Genomic DNA, 8,510 nt, shown 5'->3' with positions numbered 1-8,510 from the left:
GCCATATTATTGATGATACCTACATGTTTTATGCACACTTTATGTCATATTCGTGCATTTTCCGGAACTAACCTATTAACAAGATGCCGAAGTGCCGGTTCTCGTTTTCTCGCTGTTTTTGGTTTCGTAAATCCTAGTAACGAAATATTCTCGGAATTGGACGAAACAAAGACCCGGGGCCTATTTTTCCACGGAGCTTCCGAAGACCGAAGAACATACGAAGTGGGGCCACGAGGTGGCGACACCACAAGGCGGCGCGGCCTCGGGGGCCCTCGTCGTGCCCCGACTCGCCCTTCCGCCTACTTAAAGCCTCCATCGCGAAACCCCCGATGCGAAAAACCACGATACGGAAAACCTTGCCGAGACGCCGCCGCCGCCGATCCCATCTCGGGGGATCCTGGAGATCTCCTCCGGCACCCTCGCCGGAGAGGGGATTCATCTCCCGGAGGACTCTACACCGCCATGGTCGCCTCCGGAGTGATGAGTGAGTAGTTCACCCCGGACTATGGGTCCATAGCAGTAGCTAGATGGTTGTCTTCTCCTCATTGTGCTTCATTGTCGGATCTTGTGAGCTGCCTAACATGATCAAGATCATCTATCCGTAATTCTATATGTTGTGTTTGTCGGGATCCGATGGATAGAGAATACCATGTCATGTTAATTATCAAGTTATTACATATGTGTTGTTTATGATCTTGCATGCTCTCCGTTACTAGTAGAGGCTCTGGCCAAGTTTTTACTCTTAACTCCAAGAGGGAGTATTTATGCTCGATAGTGGGTTCATGCCCGCATTGACACCTGGACGATGGTGATGCAAAGTTCTAAGGTTGTGTTGTGCTGTTGCCACTAGGGATAAAACATTGGCGCTATGTCCGAGGATGTAGTTGTTGATTACATTACGCACCATACTTAATGCAATTGTCCGTTGTTAGCAACTTAATACTGGAGGGGGTTCGGATGATAACCTCGAAGGTGGACTTTTTAGGCATAGATGCGATTGGATGGCGGTCTATGTACTTTGTCGTAATGCCCAATTAAATCTCACTATACTTATCATGTCATGTATGTGCATTGTTATGCCCTCTCTATTTGTCAATTGCCCGACTGTAATTTGTTCACCCAACATGCTTTTATCTTATGGGAGAGACACCTCTAGTGAACTGTGGACCCCGGTCCATTCTTTAATACCGAAATACAAATCTGCCTGCAATACTTGTTTTTATTATTTTCTCTACAAACAATCATCTTCCACACAATACGGTTAATCCTTTGTTACAGACAAGCTCGGTGAGATTGACAACCTCACTGTTTCGTTGGGGCAAAGTACTTTGGTTGTGTTGTGCAGGTTCCACGTTGGCGCCGGAATCTCCGGTGTTGCGCCGCACTACATCCCGCCGCCATCAACCTTCAACGTGCTTCTTGGCTCCTCCTGGTTCGATAAACCTTGGTTTCTTTCTGAGGGAAAACTTGCTGCTGTGCGCATCATACCTTCCTCTTGGGGTTGCCCAACGAACGTGTGAAATACACGCCATCAAGAACTCCACATAAAAGTGCTTGTGCTTCATCATCTCCTTTGTGTTGAGTCTACCATTGAGTAAGAGCCAGGCAAAGAATTTATGCCTAGGAATGTTACAAGTTTTCCATATTGAAGTGATGCAATCTGGTGGTGAGTGATTACCAATAAGTTCCTTGTAAACCTTCTTTGTAGAAAAATTACTGCCCCAATTGGAAGACCAAATATCATCCATTGCTGAAATGTTTAAGTCCAGTAATTCCTGTTCCAGATTGTGTAGTTCTTCATGAGAAACAGTCTTTGAGGGGAAGATGGAACATATCATATATATTTTCATTAATAACTTCAACTGCCTTTTGGATTGTGATCTTTTGATTCTTAGCAAATGAGTGTAGATGGGGATATATGTCCCGCTCGATATCACTATTCCAACTGTCCTTCCATAGGATCACTGATTTTCCATTATTTATATCCACATTTGTCATCTCCTTGTATTTATCCTGAAAAGTCAAACAGTCTCTCCACCAAAAGAAGGCCTTTGTGCTGATTGATTGTGGGGTACCTCTGTTTTCATAATAAGCATGCCATATCAATTTGACCCAAGGGATGTCTGCATTGTTATAGAATTTGTGTAGGTTTTTCATGAGAAGGGCCCGATTCTGTATTCTGAGGTTCAAGATTCCTAGCCCTCCTTGATCTTTTGGTTTGCACATCATGTCCCAGCTTGCTAAGCATTTTCCTTGAATTTTATTTTCTCCGTCGACCAAAGAAACTGTCTTCCACTCTTTTCAAAGTGAACAAATATTGTGATCTGGTACTTTAAATGAGCACATTGCATACATAGGTAAAGATTGAATCACTGAGTTTAATAATGTAAGCTTCCCAGTATAAGACATCAGTGATGAAATTCCAGATAGCTTCTTATCAATTCTTGAAACCATAGGCATAAGGTCAGATACTGATGGCCTTGTTGTGCCAAGAGGTAATCCCAAATATGTAAATGGCAAGCTTTCAACCTTGCATCCAAATATATTTGCCAGTTCAGTAGCTCTTGCATTATCAATATTGATAGGCACAAGGGTAGTCTTGTGATAATTCACATGTAGTCCAGTGGATGCACTCGAATATTTGCAGAATATTCTTCAGGTGGATGAGTTGGTTATTATCAGCTGGCATAATCATAAGTGTATCATCTGCATATTGAACTATAGGAAATTTCTGACCAAAATCATCGGCCGAGTGGGAGACTAATAATTCCATTCTGCCATGCATCATTGATTGCACTTTGTAACAAATCCGCTGTGTTGACAAATAAAATAGGTGATAGAGGATCCCCCTGTCTCACACCTCTTTTGCAAATTATTTTCTTCCCTGGTACCCCATTTAACAATACTGATGTAGATGCTGAGTGTAAAATGTTGGATACAAGTTTGATCCACTTTTGTCCAAATCCTCTTGCTCTCAACATGCTAATAACTGCATTATAATCCACCTTATCAAATGCCTTCTCAAACTCAATTTTGAGTATAATGATGGGTCTCTTGGATAAATGACATATATGTAGATACTCAAAAGTCCAACCAAGACAATCCTGAATATTCCTCCCTTTAATAAAACCATACCGGTTCCGATGAACTAAAGAAATAATCTCCTTCGCATTCTATTAGCCATAAGCTTTGTAATAATTTTGAGAGGAAGACTAACCAAGGATATTGGTCTAAAATCATTCATATTCTCGGGTCTCGCTACCTTAGGTATAAGAGTGATAAAGGCAGTGTTGATACTTTCCAGGTTGATTTTCTCATTATAGAAATCATCTATCGGCTTATAGAAGTCCTCTTTAATAATTTGCCAACACCTCTTCATGAATTTTCCATTAAAACCATCGTGCCCTGGGGCTTTATCAGTGGGAAACTCTTTTATAACATCATCAATTGCCTCCCTAGTGAAAGGAGTATCCAAATGTGCCAAGTCCCTTGGATGAATAATATTTTCAAGATTGATGTGCATTTGTGCATTTTCACTGACTCTCAATCTTTCCTTGTATGAATCCCAAATGATTGCAGCTTTATGATCATGATTATACACTACTGACCCATCAGTAGCTGTAATGGAGGTAATCAAATTTCTTCTATAGCTCTTAGTTGCAATAGTGTGGAAATATCTTGTGTTTTCATCTCCCAGGGTGGCCCATCTGATTTTTGCTCTATTCTTCCAATAAATTCTTTTTGCTTCCAATAATTTCCTTGTATGATTATTCAGAATTCTCTGAAAATTTGATTATAGAAAATTATGTCAAACATCGTGGAAACTCTACAAAATAAAAATCATATTCAAAATTTCTATAGAGCATAGAGCTTAGATTAAACATGATAAAAAAATGTTAAATTTGGACCACGTCAAAAGTAAATTTCGAGTCGATCGCTGGTAGGAGTGAGGAAAATGACACTCGATAGAAACCTCAACGGCATTTTTCTCATCGAAGGATTGTGGGTGTTTCCTATGAGTGGATAGGTCGACCGTTTGCTCGGGGGCGTTCGCGGCTGTTTCACCCATTTTTTTGGTAATTAAGTGCGCAATTACAATCTACCATTTTTAACAATACTAAGCAAGATTTCCTATTTTGTTCAAACAACAACAATGTTAGAGAAAAAATATTTTAGTTTGATACTTACATAAAGACTTGTTTCGGTATGGTATGGGCATGGTAGAACAACAAAATACACATACATGTGTAACTTGTGGGTATAAACTTTAACCCATTCCCAAGGGTATAAAACTTTACTCATACTAATACCTATGGATACCGGGCCCGCTATCATGGGTAGATAAATAGTTCATAGCCTATCATGGGCCACCAATCTTTGTTGGGCTGCCACCTGCCTGGTGCGCGCTACTTGTGTTGACCCATTCTGGCCGAAGAAATTCATAATGGACTTGATCCAAATGAAGAAAATGAAGGCCAATACCGTTATCGCTGACTCCATATTGCGGTGGCACAATAGGGAGGACCAGTGGATCGAGAACTCGAGAGAGCATATGTCAGACCGAAATGGGTAGGATTTGAGTATAGCTATAGGAACAAGATTGTACCCATGCCCTACCCACGACTTGGCGGGTAGGTATGGGTACTACTCATGGGTATAAAAAGGTTCCCATAGTCCCATACCCTACTCGTATGGGTAAGTTACTCGTGGCTACCCATATCATGGGTAAAAATTGTCATCCTTAATCCCTTACTCTCGCTATATAGCAACCTTAATGGCACTTTTCTCCTCGATGACATGTGGATGCTTCCTTTGAGTGTATGGGTTGACCAATTGCCCGCAAACGTCTCAGACAATTTCACATTTTTTTTGTAATTAAGTGGGCAATTACAATGTGGCAATTTTAATAAGATGAGGCAAAACATTATTTTATTTCGATCCTTACATTACAAACTTGTTACCCCCCCCCCCCCCCCCCCGTCCGTGCACACACACACACTCGATAGCAATCTCGACAACGTTTCTATCCTCGATGAGGTGTGGGTGCTTCCTGTGAGTGGATAGGTCGACCGGTTGCCGGGGACGTTTGCGGCAGTTTCACCCTTTTTTCCATAATTAAGTGGGCAATTGCAATCTGACATTTTTAACAAGATGAGGCAAGATTGCAGGAATTTGCGTTTAATCCTTACACAAAGACTTGTTTGGATAGCATATGAGCAGGGTAGAACAATAAAATAAACACATCTATAGCTCGTGGGTACAAATTTTAGCCCATATCCAAACTTTAGTCACACACATATTGGTGGGTGCCCTTGCCCACTAGATACCCATTGGGTAGATCAATAGTTTGCAGCCTATCACGGGCCGCCACTCTTTACTGGGCCACTACTTGCCTAGCATGCGCTACTTGCGCTGATCCATTTTGGCTGAATAAACTGATAAAGGACGGGATCCAAAGAGAGAAAATGAAGACCGACCGTGTTTTTGCCGACTCCATGTTGCGGTGGCGCAATGGGGAAGGTTAGTGAATCAGTAACTCGAGGGAGCATATGTCAGATCAAAATGGGTAGGGTTTGGGTATACCTATAGGCACTTTATTGTGCCCATGGGTATAAAAATATTTGCATACACCCATACCCTACTCCTATGGGTACGGTACCCGTGGGTAAAATTAACTTCCTTACTCTCGATAGAACCTCAGTGAGGCTTCTCTCCATGAGGACATGTGGGTGCTTCTTCTGAGTGGATAGGTTGACCGGTTGCCTGGAAACGTTTGCGATAGTTTCACCCTTTTTTATTAATTAAGTGGACAATTACAATCTGCCCATTTTAATAATACGAGACAAAATTTTATTTTAGTTTGATACTTAAATTAAAGACTTGTTACCCCCTCCTCACATGCACACACTTGATAGTAATCTCAAGGGCGTTTTTCTCCTCGGTGAGGTGTGGGTGCTTCTGAGTGGATAGGTCGACCGGTTGCCCGGGAGCGTTTGCGGCAGTTTCACCTGATTTTTTGCAAATTAAGTGGGCAATTACAATCTGCCCTTTTTAATAACATGAGGCAAGATGGGAAATGCACTTTGGCTCATAGGAGCATATGCTCCCATTATGTGAATCCACATTTTAAAGTGTCAAAAAATTATAGACTAAATTTTCACATGTACATCTATACATTTTATGTTGGTACACAAGTTTTTAAAACAAAAAACATTTTTCTGTGGCTCCTGTAAAAAAGACAAATTTTGATGCTGTAACACGACTACATACATGACATTTTTTTGTCTTTTTTGTACACACCACAATTTTTTTTGTTTTTTCACGAAAACTTGTGAACGAACATAGGATGTCACGATGTATATCAAAAAAATTATGTCATATTTTTTTGACATTTTTAAAATTATTATTTTATTATTTTCTATAATGGGTGCATATGCACGCGTGTGCCAAAACGCCACCTCCGAGGCAAGATTGCCTATTTTGTTCAAACGAGGACAATGTTAGATAAAATTTTTCTTGACTTGTTTTGGTAGGATAGGGTAGAGCAATAGAATACCCATACTCGTATACCTCGTGGGTACAAATTTCAACCCATACAAAAGAGTATAAAACTCTACCCGTATCCATATCTGGTGGGTACCCTGGCCCGTTAGGTACCCATTGGGTAGATCAATAGTTCATAGCCTACTATGGGCCGCCACTCTTCACTGGGCTGCCGTTTGCCTGGAGCGCGCTACTTGCGCTAGCCTGTTTTGGTTGAAGAAAGTGAGAAAGGGTTGTATCCAAAGGGAAAAGATGAAGACCATTATTATTGTTGCCTACTCCATGTTGGAGCGCGGAATGGGCCGGGAGGGCTAGTGGATCGAGAACTCGAGAGAGGATATGCCAATTTAAAATGGGTTTGGTACGGGTATATCTATGTGCACATGATTGTTCACATTCCCTACCAACGACTCTGTGGGTAGGGTATGAGTACTATCCATGGGTACTTCCAGTCTGCCTATTTTATGAGATGTGGCAGGATTGCCTGTTTTGTTCAAACAATAATAATGGTTGACAAAATTTATTTTTGTTTGATACTTACATTACAAACTTGTTACCCCCCCCCCCCCCTCACACACACTCGATAGCTATATCAATGGTGTTTTTCCTCGTCGACAAGATGTGGGTGCTTCCTGTGAGTGGATAGGTTGACCGGTTGCTTGGGGGTCTTTGCGGCAATTTCACCTGTTTTTTTCTGAATTAAGTGTGAAATTACAATCTGCCCTATTTAATAAGATGAGGCAATATTTCCTATTTTGTTCAAACGACAACAATGTTAGACAATTTTTTTGTTTGATCCTTACATAGGCTTATTTGGCTAGAATATGGGAGGGTAGAGCAATAGAATGCCCATACATGTATAGCTCGTGGGTAAAAATTTCAACCCATACCTAAGATTATAAAACTTTACCCGTACGCATACCCGGTGGGTACCCTAGCCCGCTATGCACCTATTGGGTAGATCAATAGTTCATAGCCTACCATGGGCCGCCACTCTTTACTAGGCCGCCACCTGCCTAGAGGGTGCTACTTGCATTGGCCTTTTTTTGCTGAAGAAAGTGAGAAAGGATTGGATGCAAAGGAAAAAAAATATGAAGATCATTAGCGTTGTTGCCAACTCCATATAGCGGCGGCGTAGTGGAGAGGGCTAGTGGATCAAGCACTCAAGGGAGCATATGTGAAGTTAACATGGACATGGTCTCGGTATACCTGTGGGCACATGGTTGTTCCCATTTCCTACAACAACTTGCAGGTAGGTTATGTGTCTAACCCATAGTTACAAAAATATGCTCATATCCTATCCACATGGGTACGTATCCATGTGTATCATACCCATGAGTAAAATTGTCATCCTTACTCTCGATAGCATGCTGTGAAATTTTTCTCCTCGACGTCATGTGGGTGCTTCATGGGAGTGGATAGGTCGAGCGGTTGCTCGAGATATTTTTGACAATTTCACCTACCTTTTGTAATTAAGTGGGCAATTACAATCTGCATACTTTAGTAAGATGATGCAATATTTCCTGTTTTGTTCAAACAACAGTAATGATAGACAAAATTTTATTTTAGTTCCATACATTAGAGCCTTGTTACCCCTCCCCCATTACCGACCTAGATTGGACTGACGAACATCAAAACCGTCATATTTCATGTCAATATCGTCTGGTGGAATGCTCGGTGCGTATGTTCTCGATGAATCTCCTAGTCAATGTAACATATAGTGAAGTTGTGATTCAAGTCCGGTTTCGAGGTAACTGCCATCTCTTTTGACAAAACCAACTCTGCGGCGGCGTACTCTCCTACTGTTCCCAGGCACCATGCCTGTACACATTGAAGCTAGTAGTACAATATTACTGAATGAGCCAGTTCATGATCTGTGCTTGCATGTACTACTTAGTTAGGCGCTTAATTAGGCTGCCTGTTCCTGCAAAACCGTACACTGTAGCGCAGGATGCAGTTTAATTAGC

The sequence above is a fragment of the Lolium rigidum genome, chromosome 5 (assembly GCF_022539505.1).
Source record: "Lolium rigidum isolate FL_2022 chromosome 5, APGP_CSIRO_Lrig_0.1, whole genome shotgun sequence".
Classification (NCBI taxonomy): Eukaryota; Viridiplantae; Streptophyta; class Magnoliopsida; order Poales; family Poaceae; genus Lolium; species Lolium rigidum.
This window is presented reverse-complemented; position numbering follows the sequence as displayed.